The 16,228-nt window shown below is 45.7% G+C and overlaps 1 protein-coding gene across 2 annotated transcripts in view; it reads left to right on the top strand.

Moving 5' to 3' along the window:
• The window catches only part of LOC311142812 (protein FAM168A-like), a 57,903-nt gene that overhangs the window by 4,793 nt on the left and 36,882 nt on the right, over positions 1-16,228 (top strand). The gene's annotated exons all lie outside the window — the stretch shown is intronic.

The raw sequence follows: 16,228 nt of genomic DNA, 5'->3' as shown, positions 1-16,228 counted from the left end.
GGGCACAGTATAGGCAGGTCAGCCACCTGGCAGACTGAGTCAGAACCGTGCACTAGGCCTATCTATCGGCAAACAAAAGCTGTATCTCGCAATGTAATGCTGTATTTCACAATTTCTTGGGTTAAGTAAAGCAGGCCCTATCACACCGAAGACTGAACACACACTCGCATCATTAGCGAAGAGAAAGAGCAGGCGAGCCAACTGCACTGTGATTTTAATTTAGTTGGGGGGGAAAAACAAAAAAACTGTTTTTCCATTGGGGATTTTTCTTAACGTTAAGGGTCCCAATTTCGTTTAAACGTTTAAAACGTTCACACCCATAGTTTGTAGTGAAAGCCGCAGTGCTGTGAAGTTGTATCCACTAATGGTTAAGGTTAGTATTGGGAGAGGGGAAGCTGATCATAGATTTGTACCTAGGGGAAACGTCACCCTGGAGCGTGTGTGGAAGTGAAGGGGAGGGATCAGGTCAGTGGGAGAATCGGACCAGGAAGTAGGAAGCTGATTGGCTCTTGCTCGGTCCTTAGGGGCAGACATGTCTGAGGGAATCTGAACTGGCCCTGGACCACCCTCCTTGACTCTGCTAGAGGCAGAGGATGCTAAAACCAGTCTCTACACACATACTGTCGAACACGCACATCCCAAACACACAGTAGCAAACACACTTGCAGTTGCAACTCATGCCCACATTCACAAAAGTGCACACACACTCTCACTCTCCCTCTTGACACACTCTCTCTCACACAAACACACAACAGGGTTTCCGTTACGAAAATGTGGCGCCGGACATTTGACCGGTAGCATTTTAAATTTACCGGACATTTGAGAAATTTACCGGATGCATATGCATTGGTTGTGTAACCTGATTAGGGCATCCACCCACGGTGCTCGGAATGACAGAAATCACATTTAGATTATGGTAATTCATCTTAACAGAACACACAACGGCGTGCGTCCTTCTAACCGAATTCCGATGCACACTTTTAAGATGTTAGAATAACTGTTCACATTTACTTTTCCTCAGCCAACAAGACGAAAAACGAACAGAAAAATCACTAGCCTATGTCAATCTACTATCCCCCATAGTAGACAAGTTTACCTATACTATTGGTCAGCTTGTCGTTCTGTGCGAGTATGAAATAGCCTATTCCAAACAGACTCTGGGACAGTTGTGGGACGATAGATCCCAAATTCATACAACCAGTACATCAAAATATCTTTTGCAACAGGCTGATGCAACAGATCTGAATGTTTAGCTTAAAATGTTGATAAACTATTATTTCTTCACATTATAAGCGCAGCAATGCGCACACGATAGTAGGCTACGCGTGAATGTTTGTTTTCCCGCTAATTGCAATATGGAACACAGTTGTCAAAAGCGCACTGCACATGCGGATGAAAATATCCGTTAGAAATGTTTAATGATCTAAACATGCAACAACTAGCATGGGTTGCTAATATAACTAGGATTGTGCCTTTGGCTACTGGACAATGAAAGAAAGTTGATTTGAAAACCAATAGAACATGAGAGAAATAGGCTACTTGTTTCAATGGCATATACAGTGGGGAAAAAAAGTATTTAGTCAGCCACCAATTGTGCAAGTTCTCCCACTTAAAAAGATGAGAGAGGCCTGTAATTTCCATCATAGGTACACGTCAACTATGACAGACAAAATGAGGGAAAAAAATCCAGAAAATCACATTGTAGGATTTTTTATGAATTTATTTGCAAATTATGGTGGAAAATAAGTATTTGGTCAACTACAAACAAGCAAGATTTCTGGCTCTCACAGACCTGTAACTTCTTCTTTAAGAGGCTCTTCTGTCCTCCACTCGTTACCTGTATTAATGGCACCTGTTTGAACTTGTTATCAGTATAAAAGACACCTGTCCACAACCTCAAACAGTCACACTCCAAACTCCACTATGGCCAAGACCAAAGAGCTGTCAAAGGACACCAGAAACAAAATTGTAGACCTGCACCAGGCTGGGAAGACTGAATCTGCAATAGGTAAGCAGCTTGGTTTGAAGAAATCAACTGTGGGAGCAATTATTAGGAAATGGAAGACATACAAGACCACTGATAATCTGCCTCGATCTGGGGCTCCACGCAAGATCTCACCCCGTGGGGTCAAAATGATCACAAGAACGGTGAGCAAAAATCCCAGAACCACACGGGGGACCTAGTGAATGACCTGCAGAGAGCTGGGACCAAAGTAACAAAGCCTACCATCAGTAACACACTACGCCGCCAGGGACTCAAATCCTGCAGTGCCAGACGTGTCCCCCTGCTTAAGCCAGTACATGTCCAGGCCCGTCTGAAGTTTGCTAGAGTGCATTTGGATGATCCAGAAGAGGATTGGGAGAATGTCATATGGTCAGATGAAACCAAAATAGAGCTTTTTGGTAAAAACTCAACTCGTCGTGTTTGGAGGACAAAGAATGCTGAGTTGCATCCAAAGAACACCATACCTACTGTGAAGCATGGGGGTGGAAACGTCATGCTTTGGGGCTGTTTTTCTGCAAAGGGACCAGGACGACTGATCCGTGTAAAGGAAAGAATGAATGGGGCCATGTATTGTGAGATTTTGAGTGAAAACCTCCTTCCATCAGCAAGGGCATTGAAGATGAAACGTGGCTGGGTCTTTCAGCATGACAATGATCCCAAACACACCGCCCGGGCAACGAAGGAGTGGCTTCGTAAGAAGCATTTCAAGGTCCTGGAGTGGCCTAGCCAGTCTCCAGATCTCAACCCCATAGAAAATCTTTGGAGGGAGTTGAAAGTCCGTGTTGCCCAGCGACAGCCCCAAAACATCACTGCTCTAGAGGAGATCTGCATGGAGGAATGGGACAAAATACCAGCAACAGTGTGTGAAAACCTTGTGAAGACTTACAGAAAACGTTTGACCTGTGTCATTGCCAACAAAGGGTATATAACAAAGTATTGAGAAACTTTTGTTATTGACCAAATACTTATTTTCCACCATAATTTGCTAATAAATTCATTAAAAATCCTACAATGTGATTTTCTGGATTTTCTTTTCTCATTTTGTCTGTCATAGTTGACGTGTACCTATGATGAAAATTACAGGCCTCTCTCATATTTTTAAGTGGGAGAACTTGCACAATTGGTGGCTGACTAAATACTTTTTTCCCCCACTGTAGAAGTCTTCATAAAATATTTGACTCCACGTTTATAGAAACAGATTTTGGCTCGGCTACTTTGAAGCAAGGTCAAATGTTACGGTTTCACACAATTAAGTATATGTTTTCAAAATGCATACTGCCTCCAATTCACATTGCAAAGTGGTGTGACACGCTGAAGCTTGCCTATCATTACCTAAGCACGTGAATGGTGAATGGGAAGCACGCTTCAATTACCAGTTGAGAAATAAAAATAGTAGCTCTTTTTAATTGTGACCATCAAAACTGTTTCTAACAAACGATTGCATTTAGAATTGTTGTGCAATGAGTGAGCTTATAAAATAGCATTTTTGACTCCAGCAGCAACAGGAGGGAAACATGCGCTCTTGCGCTGTCTGACAGATTTTCAGCTCAAACTAGGCTCTGTATCTGTAAGCAGAATTATGCAAATGAACCTATAGACCAATAAGCATGACTGGTCAAATGTATTTACATCGACTGGTATTTCCGTCAATGAATAGGCAGAAAAGCATTATTTTGCAATGGGATTTTTTTCTTCTCCCGGACAATTGGCTGGTGGCAATTGTATTTATCGGTGTAAAAAAACAACAACATTACGTCCAAAAGCTGCCTATTACCGGCTAACGGAAACCCGGACACACACACACACACACACACACACACACACACACACACACACACACACACACACACACACACACACACACACACACACACAGTGAGGGGTGCAGGCTCACAGTGAACAGAGTGGTCATTTAATCTCTTGGCTGACTGCTGGCTGGCTGAGGAATCATTTTCTATCTCAGGGAGGAGAGGAGAGTGATCTTGAAATGGTTTCTATTCTCAAAATTGAGGAGAGAGAGAAAAAGTCCTTGGCGGGATCTATGCAGGCTCTAGTCAAAAGTATTGCACTATATAGGTAATAGGGTGCCATTTTGGATGCATCCCATCTCTCTCCACAGCCCTGCAGCTTCTGTAACTGCTCTGTTTTGCTGTAGTAAAGGAGGCACAAAAAACTCATCCCTCCTTTCTCTACCTCCTCTGACGTCATGGGTTCACTCCTTTCCTCTCTTCCTCTAACCTCCATATGTTCACTTGAGCCCTTCATCTGTGTGATTTGATGAAGAGGTGAGTAGCTGACAGACAGGGTTTTTCTATGGGTTAGCTCAGGGCTGGAATGTGTGTACAAAGTTATCTTCTGTCATTCCGTAGGCCTCCTCCATGGACTGTGAAATGATGGAATGTCGGAGTTGTTTTTTTGGGACGTTGTACCTCTGAACCCTCCCCAGGAGGCTGCCAAAGGGGGTGTATTCGAGTCTACAATGACTCCGTAACAACCCTAGGATGCCTATCGGCTCTTAACCTGTAGGGTCATAGCTTTGTCTCACTTTGTCTCGATAGGTACAGCCAGGTATGTAAAAAAAGACAACAAATTCTACTCAACAATTCCAATCATTTCTCATCGCTTATAGTTAAGGATGAGGATTCAGCACTGGACTTCAAAGAAAAAGGAGATCTATGGAGTAAGCTCAAAAGATGTTGTTTGCTTTGCATAAGTCACTCTCTCTCTCACTCAGCCATTTTGTTTACCTTGATCCTAGTGTCTGAGTCTGAGGAGACTAGAATAGCTGCCGTGTCATGCTGCCCGTGGGTGGCAAGAATGTAAACACTTGTTTGCTGTCGGGGAGCGAAAGGCGAAAAATGTATCATCTCCTTCTTGGAGGCACTCGGTGCTCGATACACAGGGCCTTGAAACAGACAGCACTCCGCAATCAGAAGTGGAGTGGTCCTGGCTGCAATGCATTCCAATGACGCATGGCTAAGCCACAACGCTCCTGCAACATTCTGGAGCTTGGCGAGCCATAGCCTTGTACGCTCCAGTCATCTCTCCTCTCCATCTATCAAAGTGTAGCCCGCAGCAGTGTGTGCTACTAGATGGCTCTTTAACTCTGTATCAGCAGGTTTTTCGTTTGAAAAAAGAAAGGAGAAAATGAGGAAGGAGGAGAAAAGGAGAAAGAAGAAGATAAAAGGCAATAGATGATGCTGGGTGATAGGGTAAGGAATGAGTGATTCTGGGAGGTTCTTCTGAAGGTAGCCTATCAGAGGTCTGAAAGTCATCACATTGACCTTCTAACCTGGCTGTGCTACATATCAAGGTAATATCATGGATATGATCAGATCTACAGATGTCAGATCTTAACTTGATCACTCTTATTGCAGAGAATTTTCCTGATGCATCAGGAAAATGAGCCTTGTGATTGGCTAAAAATTAGCAGTTCTCTTTCTCTCCACTCAGGGGGCAGTCGAGTCATTGGAATCAGGGCTCAGTATCTTAAAATAATGTTCTCTCTATAGGCTTAGGTCCTATTATTGCAACATTGAAATGTACAAAAATGTATCTGAAATTCAGCCATACACATCAACAATCATTGTTTTATATAGCTTAATAACACAAGATAGTTATTGGTCCCCTTTAGGCTATGACATACAAGTGTCTAGTGTGGGGCCTCTCGAATGGCGCAGCGATCTAAGGCATCACTACAGATCCCAGGCTGTGTCACAGCCGGCCGTGACCGGGAGACCCATGTGGGCGGCGCACAATTGACCCAGCGTCGTCCGGGTTAGGAGAGGGTTTGGCCGGGATTTCTATTGACTCCTTGTGGCGGGCCAGGCGCCTGCAAGTTGACTTCGGTCACCAGCTGGACGGTGTTTCCTCCGACACATTGGTGCGGCTGGCTTCCGGGTTAAGCAAGCATTGTGTCAAGAAGCAGTGCGGCTTGGCAGGGTCGTGTTTCGGAGGACGTAGGGGAGTTGCAGCAATGGGACAAGACTGTAACTACCAATTGGGGAGAAAAAGGGGTAAAAGTACAAAAATATAAAAATTAAATTCTAGTGTATCCGAATGAACTGTCAAAATTGAGTTCAATCGTGGCCTGGGGTGGTGTAGCGGTTAGGGCCACTGCCTTCAGCGCACGTATAGGCCCACCATGTTGCCGTGGGTTCGATTCTGCCCCAAGCCCTTCTGATACAAATAATGCGATCTCCTGATTGACTTGATGTAGTTTGACATTTCAAATATGGACAGTCCAGGGTAATTTCTTATTTTTCTTGATAAGAAGTGACCATACCAGACACTTTTGGATAACATAAATAGTAAATAACAGTACACCAACATTAATTTCCATTCATAAAAAGTGTCGGGTAAATTGCCACAGTAGATTTGCCGTGGTAAATTAGGAAATACTTTATTTCTATTGTACAGAATGCTTGTAAAATAGATAAGTCGCCCTTAGTCTGCTCAAAAAGGACTCAATTGTTCCGATGACAATACCGACCAGAGGGCGAACATATCTTTGGTAATTCTTGCACCTTATGGTAAACTGTGACAGCAAACCAAAAGGACAACAACTTAGTGCAATTGATTTGACATTCATTTAATTGTTAAAGCCTGCCAGCACCATCTTGCAAATGTCCCCCAGCACAGGTACTCTCCAATGAAGACTAACATCACACAAAGTCCGTAGGCTGTACAGTTTCAATTTCGGTCATTCAATGTTGACTGAATATCTATCAATGTGCACAATTTCATAAAAAGGTATATGGTACTCGAGACATTGGAATAATTTTACAATTTCAATAGCATTAATAAAAATGTATTTGAGTATGGTGAATGCATACAAAAAATATTTACGCCAAGTGTGATGTTTAATTTTTCACTCAGAATGAACAGGTAAGTGTTACAACAGTCAAACAATCAAATTTCACTATCAATCATGTTACTAGTATGCAAATGAGACACACTTCACCATGGAATTGAATTGACGTCAAAAGTATTTTTTGTTGCATTTTAGCTAACCCTAACCCTTTCCCTAACTTGAATATACTCCTCCTGACCTGCTACGTTAATTCTCCTAACCTGCTATGTAAAGTACATTTTTGACAAACGCTGTATCCCTTCTAGACAAAACCGGATTTACACTACATCCTCCTCCTCTTCCGAACCTCTCTTTTCCACTTTGAAGGGTATTTTCTTTTTTTGTCTGGCCCATTCTCCTCCCCCTCGGTTGTGCTGCAACAAGCGATAAATAAAAAGACACACACAACAAAATATATTGATTTATATATGGCACAAAAAGTTTACTGAGATGATACACTGACTGTATTATAGGCCAGAATTACATTTAGACACACACACATACAGAAAGAGTGAGAGAGAGCGATGCGTGGGAGGATGCTGCGGTGAACTGACCTGTAGATCTAGCTAACGTTAGCTAGCTACATGGTTGACACTGCAGCTAGCTTAGACAGCTTATCTAGTGGAAACCTAATGTGATAGCTAGTTAGCTATTGCCAGACACATCTGATTAATCTAGTAACTCTTTATGCCAATGACAAGGTGGCTAGTTAGGCAAACAAAGAGAGATCATATGGGGAGCAAAAAACAGAAGATTAAACTTTTTCTGTCAGATTCTGGGTTAGCCAAAGCTAGCTAGACTAATATATATATATATACATACATACATACACAACAGTATGTGGACAACCCTTCAAATTAGTGGATTCGGCTATCTCAGCCACACTCGTTGCTGACAGGTGTATAAAATCGAGCACACAGCCATGCAGTCTCCATATACAAATATTGGCAGTAGAATGGCCTTACTGAAGAGCTCATTGACTTTCAACGTGGCACCGTCATAGGATGCCACCTTTCCAACAAGTCAATTCGTCAAATTTCTGCCCCGCTACAGCTGCCCCGGTCAACTGTAAGTGCCTTTATTGTGAAGTGGAAACGTCTAGGAGCAACAACGGCTCAGGCGCGAAGTGGTAGGCCACACAAGCTCACAGAACGGGACCGCCGAGTGCTAAAAGTCGTCTGTCCTCGGTTGTAACACTCACTACCAAGTTCCAAACTGCCTCTGGAAGCAACGTCAGCACAATAACTGTTAGTCGGGAGCTTCTTGAAATGGGTTTCCATGGCCGAGCAGCTACACACAAGCCTAAGATCACCAACTTTGTGGCAATAGTTTGGAGAAGGCCCTTTCCTGTTTCAGCATGACAATGCCCCCGTGTACAAAGCGAGGTCCATACAGAAATGGTTTGTCGAGATCGGTGTGGAAGAACTTGACTGGCCTGCACAGAGCCATGACCTCACCGACTGCGAGCCAGGCCTAATTGCCCAACATCAGTGCCCCACCTCACTAATGCTCGTGGCTGAATGGAAGCAAGTCCCCGCAGCAATGTTCCAACATGTAGTAGAAAGCCTTCCCAGAAGAGTGGAGACTGTTATAGCAGCAAAGGGGGACCAACTCCATATTAATGCCCATGATTTTGGAATGAGATGTTTGACAACCCTGGCGCCGACAAGATGGTGGCCTCGCGACTAGCTCTTAGGAAACTTTGCGGTATTTTGTTTTTTTATGTATAATTTTTTTTGCATTATTAGCTCTGAAAGTGTTTTGTATCATTACATACAGCCGGGAAAAACTATTGGATATCAGAGCGGTGGTAACTCACCAGCATTACGACCAGGAATATGACTTTCCCGAAGCAGATCCTTTGTTTGCTCTCCCCAGGGCAATTGAACTGATTCCAGTGGCTGACCCAAAACATCGCCGGTGGAGGAGAGGCACTCGGAGCGGCCTGCTGGTTCGACTTAGGAGGCGCGCACACCACCCACCGCTTCCAAGTATACTACTCGCTAATGTTCAGTCTCTGGTTAACAAGGTCGACGAGCTCCGGGGCAAGGATTTCTTTCCAGAGAGACATCAAGGCCTGTAACATACATTTTTTCACGGAAACATGGCTCTCTGGGGATATTCTGTCGAAATCGGTCCAGCCAGATGGGTTCTCAGTTAATCGCGCAGACAGGAATAAATATCTCTCCGGGAAGCAGAAGGGCGGAGGTGTGTGTTTCATGATTAACGACTCATGGTGTAATTGTAGTAACATACAGGAACTCAAGTCCTTTTGTTCACCCGACATAGAATACCTCACAATCAAATGCCGACCGTATTATCTCCCAAGATAATTTTCTTCGGTTATAGTCACGGCCATGTATATCCCCCCTCAAGCCGATACCACGACGGCCCTCAAAGAACTTCACTGGACTTTATGCAAACTGGAAACCACATATCCTGAGGCTGCATTTATTGTAGCCGGGGATTTTAACAAAGCAAATTTGAGGACTAGGCTGCCGAAGATCAACATATCGACTGTTGTACTCACGCTGCTAAAATCCTTGACCATTGCTATTCGAACTTCCGGGATGGTTATAAGGCCCTCCCACGCCCTCCTTTTGGCAAATCTGACCACGACTCCATTTTGCTCTTCCCTTCTTATAGGCAGAAACTCAAACAGGAAGTACCCGTGCTAAGGACTATTCAACGCTGGTCTGACCAATCGGAATCCACGCATCAAGATTGTTTTGATCACGCGGACTGGGATATGTTCCGGGTAGCTTGCGAAAATAATTTAGACGAATACAATGAAACGGTGACTGAGTTTATCAGGAAGTGTATAGGTGATGTTGTGCCCACTGTGACTATTAAAACCTACCCTAACCAGAAACCGTGGATAGATGGCAGCATTCGCGCAAAACTGAAAGCGCGAACCACTGCATTTAATCATGGCAAGGTGACTGGGAATATGGCAGAATACAAACAGTGTAGCTACTCACTCCGTAAGGCAATTAAACTGGCAAAACATCAGTATAGAGACAAAGCGGAGTCGCAATTCATTGTCTACAGACAATCACGGACTACAAAAGGAAAACCAGCCACGTCGCCGACACCGACGTCTCGCTTCCAGACAAGCTAAACACCTTCTTCGTCCGCAGTGCCACGGACGAGGCCCACTACCAAGGACTGTGGCCTCTCCTTCTCCGTGGCCAACGTGAGTAAGACATTTAAGCATGTTAACCCCCGCAAGGCTGCCGGCCCAGACGGCATCCCTAGCCGCGTCCTCAGAGCATGCGCAGACCAGCTGGCTGGTGTGTTTGCGGACATATTCAATCTCTCCCTTTCCCATTCTGCTGTTCCCACATGCTTCAAGATAGCCACCATTGTTCCTGTACCCAAGAAAGCAAAGGTAACTGAACTAAATGACTATCGCCCCGTAGCACTCACCTCTGTCATCATGAAGTGCTTTGAGAGACTAGTCAAGGATCATATCACCTCTACCTTACTTGTCACCCTAGACCCACTTGTCACCCTCTCCCTCTCTGCCTCCCCGTTGCACCCCTGGTCTGGTCTGCACCTCGGCGCGATGCTTCCCCTCTCCTTCCTCCCACGATGCACCAAGCCATGTCTGGACCCTGGTGTGGGAGACCCCGAACCTGGAGAGGGGCTGACGGCTGGGCCTGGATCGGCAATCCTCCCGCGATGCACCAAGCCCTGTCTGGACCCTGGTGTGGGAGGCCCCGACCCTGGAGAGGGGCTGACTTCTGGGTCTGGAGTGGAGCCGCTGACCGGAGCTGAACTGGACCCCGGTGGAGCGGACTGCTCTGTCTCCGGAGTGGATCCGCTGACCGGAGCTGGACTAGGCACCGGTGGAGTGGACTGCTCTGGCTCCGGAGTGGAGCCGCTGACCGGAGCTGGACTATGCACCGGTGTAGCAGACTGCTTTGGCTCCGGAGTGGAACCGTTGACCGGAGCTGGACTGGGCACCGGTGGAGCGGACTGCTCTGGCTCCGGAGTGGAGCTGCTGACAGGAGCTGGACTGGGCACCGGTGGAGCGGACTGCTCTGGCTCCGGAGTAGAGCTGCTGACCGGAGCTGGACTAGGCACCAGTGGAGCGGACTGCTCTGGCTCCGGAGTGGAGCTGCTGACCGGAGCTGGACCAGGCCCTGGTGGAATGGGCACGGGCTGTGCCGGACTGGGAACACGCACCACTGGCTTGGTGCGAGGAGCAGGCACGGGCCGGGCCGGACTGGGAACACGCACCACTGGTCTGGTGCGAGGAGCAGGAACGGGCTGGGCCGGACTGGAGACACGCACCACAGGTCTGGTGCGAGGAGCAGGGACGGGCCGGGCCGGACTGGGGACACGCACCACTGGCTTGGTGCGGGGAGCAGGTACGGGGCGTACTGCGCTGGCGACACGCACCACTGGTTTGGTGCGAGGAGCAGGGACGGGCCGTACTGGACTGGGAACACGCACCACTGGCTTGGTGCGGGGAGCAGGTACGGGGCGTACCGGGCTGGCGACACGCACCACTGGTTTGGTGCGGGGAGCAGGGATGGGCCGTACTGGACTGGGAACACGCACCACTGGCTTGGTGCGGGGAGCAGGTATGGGGCGTACCGGGCTGGCGACACGCACCACTGGTTTGGTGCGGGGAGCAGGTACGGGCCGTACCGGACTGGGAACACGCACCACTAGCTTGGTGTGAGACGCAGGCACGAGGTATACCGGACTGGGAACTGACGTAACGAGACTGGGAATTGACGTCCACATAGAAATACACACACATGATATTCACACCCTGACCAAACTACCTCGAGAATAACAGTCTCTCCAGGTCAGGGTGTGACATTACATTTACATTTTCGTCATTTAGCAGACGCTCTTATCCAGAGTGACTTACAAATTGGTGCATTCACCTTATAGCCAGTGGGATAACCACTTTACAATATGTTTTTTTTCTTCTTTCTTTCTTTGGGGTGGGGTAAGGGGGGGTAGAAGGATTACTTTATCCTATCCCAGGTATTCCTTAAAGAGGTGGGGTTTCAAGTGTCTCCGGAAGGTGGTGAGTGACTCCGCTGTCCTGGTGTCGTGAGGGAGCTTATTCCACCATTGGGGTGCCAGAGAAGCGAACAGTTTTGACTGGGCTGAGCGGGAGCTGTGCTTCCGCAGAGGTAGGGGGGCCAGCAGGACAGAGGTGGATGAACGCAATGCCCTCGTTTGGGTGTAGGGACTGATCAGAGCCTGAAGGTACGGAGGTGCCGTTCCCCTCACAGCTCCGTAGGCAAGCACCATGGTCTTGTAGCAGATGCGAGCTTCAACTGGAAGCCAGTGGAGTGTGCGGAGGAGCGGGGTGGCGTGAGAGAACTTGGGAAGGTTGAACACCAGACAGGCTGCAGCATTCTGGATGAGTTGTAGGGGTTTAATGGCACAGGCAGGGAGCCCAGCCAACAGTGAGTTGCAGTAATCCAGACGGGAGATGACCGTGCCTTGTCCATATACAGTGGGGAAAAAAAGTATTTAGTCAGCCACCAATTGTGCAAGTTCTCCCACTTAAAAAGATGAGAGAGGCCTGTAATTTTCATCATACAGTGGGGAAAAAAAGTATTTAGTCAGCCACCAATTGTGCAAGTTCTCCCACTTAAAAAGATGAGAGAGGCCTGTAATTTTCATCATAGGTACACGTCAACTATGACAGACAAATCGAGAATTTTTTTTCCAGAAAATCTCATTGTAGGATTTTAAATGAATTTATTTGCAAATTATGGTGGAAAATAAGTATTTGGTCACATACAAACAAGCAAGATTTCTGGCTCTCACAGACCTGTAACTTCTTCTTTAAGAGGCTCCTCTGTCCTCCACTCGTTACCTGTATTAATGGCACCTGTTTGAACTTGTTATCAGTATAAAAGACACCTGTCCACAACCTCAAACAGTCACACTCCAAACTCCACAATGGCCAAGACCAAAGAGCTGTCAAAGGACACCAAAAACAAAATTGTAGACCTGCACCAGGCTGGGAAGACTGAATCTGCAATAGGTAAGCAGCTTGGTTTGAAGAAATCAACTGTGGGAGCAATTATTAGGAAATGGAAGACATACAAGACCACTGATAATCTCCCTCGATCTGGGGCTCCATGCAAGATCTCACCCCGTGAGGTCAAAATGATCACAAGAACGGTGAGCAAAAATCCCAGAACCACACGGGGGGACCTAGTGAATGACCTGCAGAGAGCTGGGACCAAAGTAACAAAGCCTACCATCAGTAACACACTACGCCGCCAGGGACTCAAATCCTGCAGTGCGAGACGTGTCCCCCTGCTTAAGCCAGTACATGTCCAGGCCCGTCTGAAGTGCATTTGGATGATCCAGAAGAGGATTGGGAGAATGTCATATGGTCAGATGAAACCAAAATATAACTTTTTGGTAAAAACTCAACTCGTCATGTTTGGAGGACAAAGAATGCTGAGTTGCATCCAAAGAACACCATACCTACTGTGAAGCATGGGGTTGGAAACATCATGCTTTGGGGCTGTTTTTCTGCAAAGGGACCAGGACGACTGATCCGTGTAAAGGAAAGAATGAATGGGGCCATGTATTGTGAGATTTTGAGTGAAACCCTCCTTCCATCAGCAAGGGCATTGAAGATGAAACGTGGCTGGGTCTTTCAGCATGACAATGATCCCAAACACACCGCCCGGGCAACGAAGGAGTGGCTTCGTAAGAAGCATTTAAAGGTCCTGGAGTGGCCTAGCCAGTCTCCAGATCTCAACCCCATAGAAAATCTTTGGAGGGAGTTTAAAGTCTGTGTTGCCCAGCGACAGCCCCAAAACATCACTGCTCTAGAGGAGATCTGCATGGAGGAATGGGCCAAAATAGCAGCAACAATGTGTGAAAACCTTGTGAAGACTTACAGAAAACGTTTGACCTGTGTCATTGCCAACAAAGGGTATATAACAAAGTATTGAGAAACTTTTGTTATTGACCAAATACTTATTTTCCACCATCATATGCCAATAAATTCATAAAAAATCCTACAATGTGATTTTCTGGATTTTTTTTTCTCATTTTGTCTGTCAAAGTTGACGTGTACCTATGATGAAAATTACAGGCCTCTCTCATCTTTTTAAGTGGGAGAACTTGCACAATTGGTGGCTGACTAAATACTTTTTTTCCCCACTGTAGGTACACGTCAACTATGACAGACAAATTGAGGAAAAAAAATCCAGAAAATCACATTGTAGGATTTTTAATGAATTTATTTGCAAATTATGGTGGAAAATAAGTATTTGGTCACCTACAAACAAGCAAGATTTCTGGCTCTCACAGACCTGTAACTTCTTCTTTAAGAGGCTCCTCTGTCCTCCACTCGTTACCTGTATTAATGGCACCTGTTTGAACTTGTTATCAGTATAAAAGACACCTGTCCACAACCTCAAACAGTCACACTCCAAACTCCACTATGGCCAAGACCAAAGAGCTGTCAAAGGACACCAGAAACAAAATTGTAGACCTGCACCAGGCTGGGAAGACTGAATCTGCAATAGGTAAGCAGCTTGGTTTGAAGAAATCAACTGTGGGAGCAATTATTAGGAAATGGAAGACATACAAGACCACTGATAATCGTCCTCGATCTGGGGCTCCACGCAAGATCTCACCCCGTGGGGTCAAAATGATCACAAGAACGGTGAGCAAAAATCCCAGAACCACACAGGGGGACCTAGTGAATGACCTGCAGAGAGCTGGGACCAAAGTAACAAAGCCTACCATCAGTAACACACTACACCGCCAGGGACTCAAATCCTGCAGTGCCAGACGTGTCCCCCTGCTTAAGCCAGTACGTCCAGGCCCGTCGGAAGTTTGCTAGAGTGCATTTGGATGATCCAGAAGAGGATTGGGAGAATGTCATATGGTCAGATTAAACCAAAATATAACTTTTTGGTAAAAACTCAACTCGTCGTGTTTGGAAGACAAAGAATGCTGAGTTGCATCCAAAGAACACCATACCTACTGTGAAGCATGGGGGTGGAAACATCATGCTTTGGGGCTGTTTTTCTGCAAAGGGACCAGGACGACTGATCCGTGTAAAGGAAAGAATGAATGGGGCCATGTATCGTGAGATTTTGAGTGAAAACCTCCTTCCATCAGCAAGGGCATTGAAGATGAAACGTGGCTGGGTCTTTCAGCATGACAATGATCCCAAACACACCGCCCGGGCAACGAAGGAGTGGCTTCGTAAGAAGCATTTCAAGGTCCTGTAGTGGCCTAGCCAGTCTCCAGATCTCAACCCCATAGAAAATATTTGGAGGGAGTTGAATGTCCGTGTTGCCCAGCGACAGCCCCAAAACATCACTGCTCTAGAGGAGATCTGCATGGAGGAATGGGCCAAGATACCAGCAACAGTGTGTGAAAACCTTGTGAAGACTTACAGAAAACTTTTGACCTGTGTCATTGCCAACAAAGGGTATATAACAAAGTATTGAGAAACTTTTGTTATTGACCAAATACTTATTTTCCACCATAATTTGCAAATACATTTATTAAAAATCCTACAATGTGATTTTCTGGATTTTTTTTCTCATTTTGTCTGTCATTGTTGACGTGTACCTATGATGAAAATTACAGGCCTCTCTCATCTTTTTAAGTGGGAGAACTTGCACAATTGGTGGCTGACTAAATACTTTTTTCCCCCACTGTATGTATATATTCTTAAATTCCATTCCTTACTAGATTTGTGTGTATTGGGTTTATGTTGTAAAATTGTTAGATATTACTTGTTAGATATTACTGCACTGTCGGAGCTAGAAGCGCAAGCATTTCACTACACCCGCAATAACATCTGCTAAACACAAATTTGATTTGATTTGACAAGCAGGTGTCCACATACTTTGTCATGAAGTCTACCTAGCCATTTGATTTGCACTTGTCGTCAAAACACAATTTCAATAGCAGAATTATATCTTAGAAATACTTACTCCAGAAATATATCATAATACAAAAGGCAGAAGGTAATTAAAATGCAACTTACCTCTTACCGCATCTGTCTAAGAACCCAAGAACAAAAATATAAAGACAAAAATGTGAAGACGTGCGCTTCACTTCAAGAGCCGTGGTGGAGATAAAACTGGTTTGAGGAACAACTTTGAGAGCCAATGGACTTAACCCTTTGACACTTATGAACATACTGGTGTGATCATTCTACAGTTGTCCCTGCAGCGTACACTCAAACCAGTGTGATTAGAACACTTATTTAGAACGTCCAGTTATGATTGACGCAACAGTCAGCATTTGAGCTGGCCACACTGTTTTTTCAGAGAAAAAATGTGGCAGGTAGTAAATTGTCCGCAACAGTTAAATGGGCTACTTCTATGTGAATTAATGAGGAG

This window comes from Coregonus lavaretus (assembly GCF_964263955.1).
Source record: "Coregonus lavaretus genome assembly, chromosome: 15".
Lineage (NCBI taxonomy): Eukaryota > Metazoa > Chordata > Actinopteri > Salmoniformes > Salmonidae > Coregonus > Coregonus lavaretus.
The sequence above is the reverse complement of the archived record's forward strand: the minus strand, read 5'-3'. Positions and strand labels throughout refer to the sequence as shown.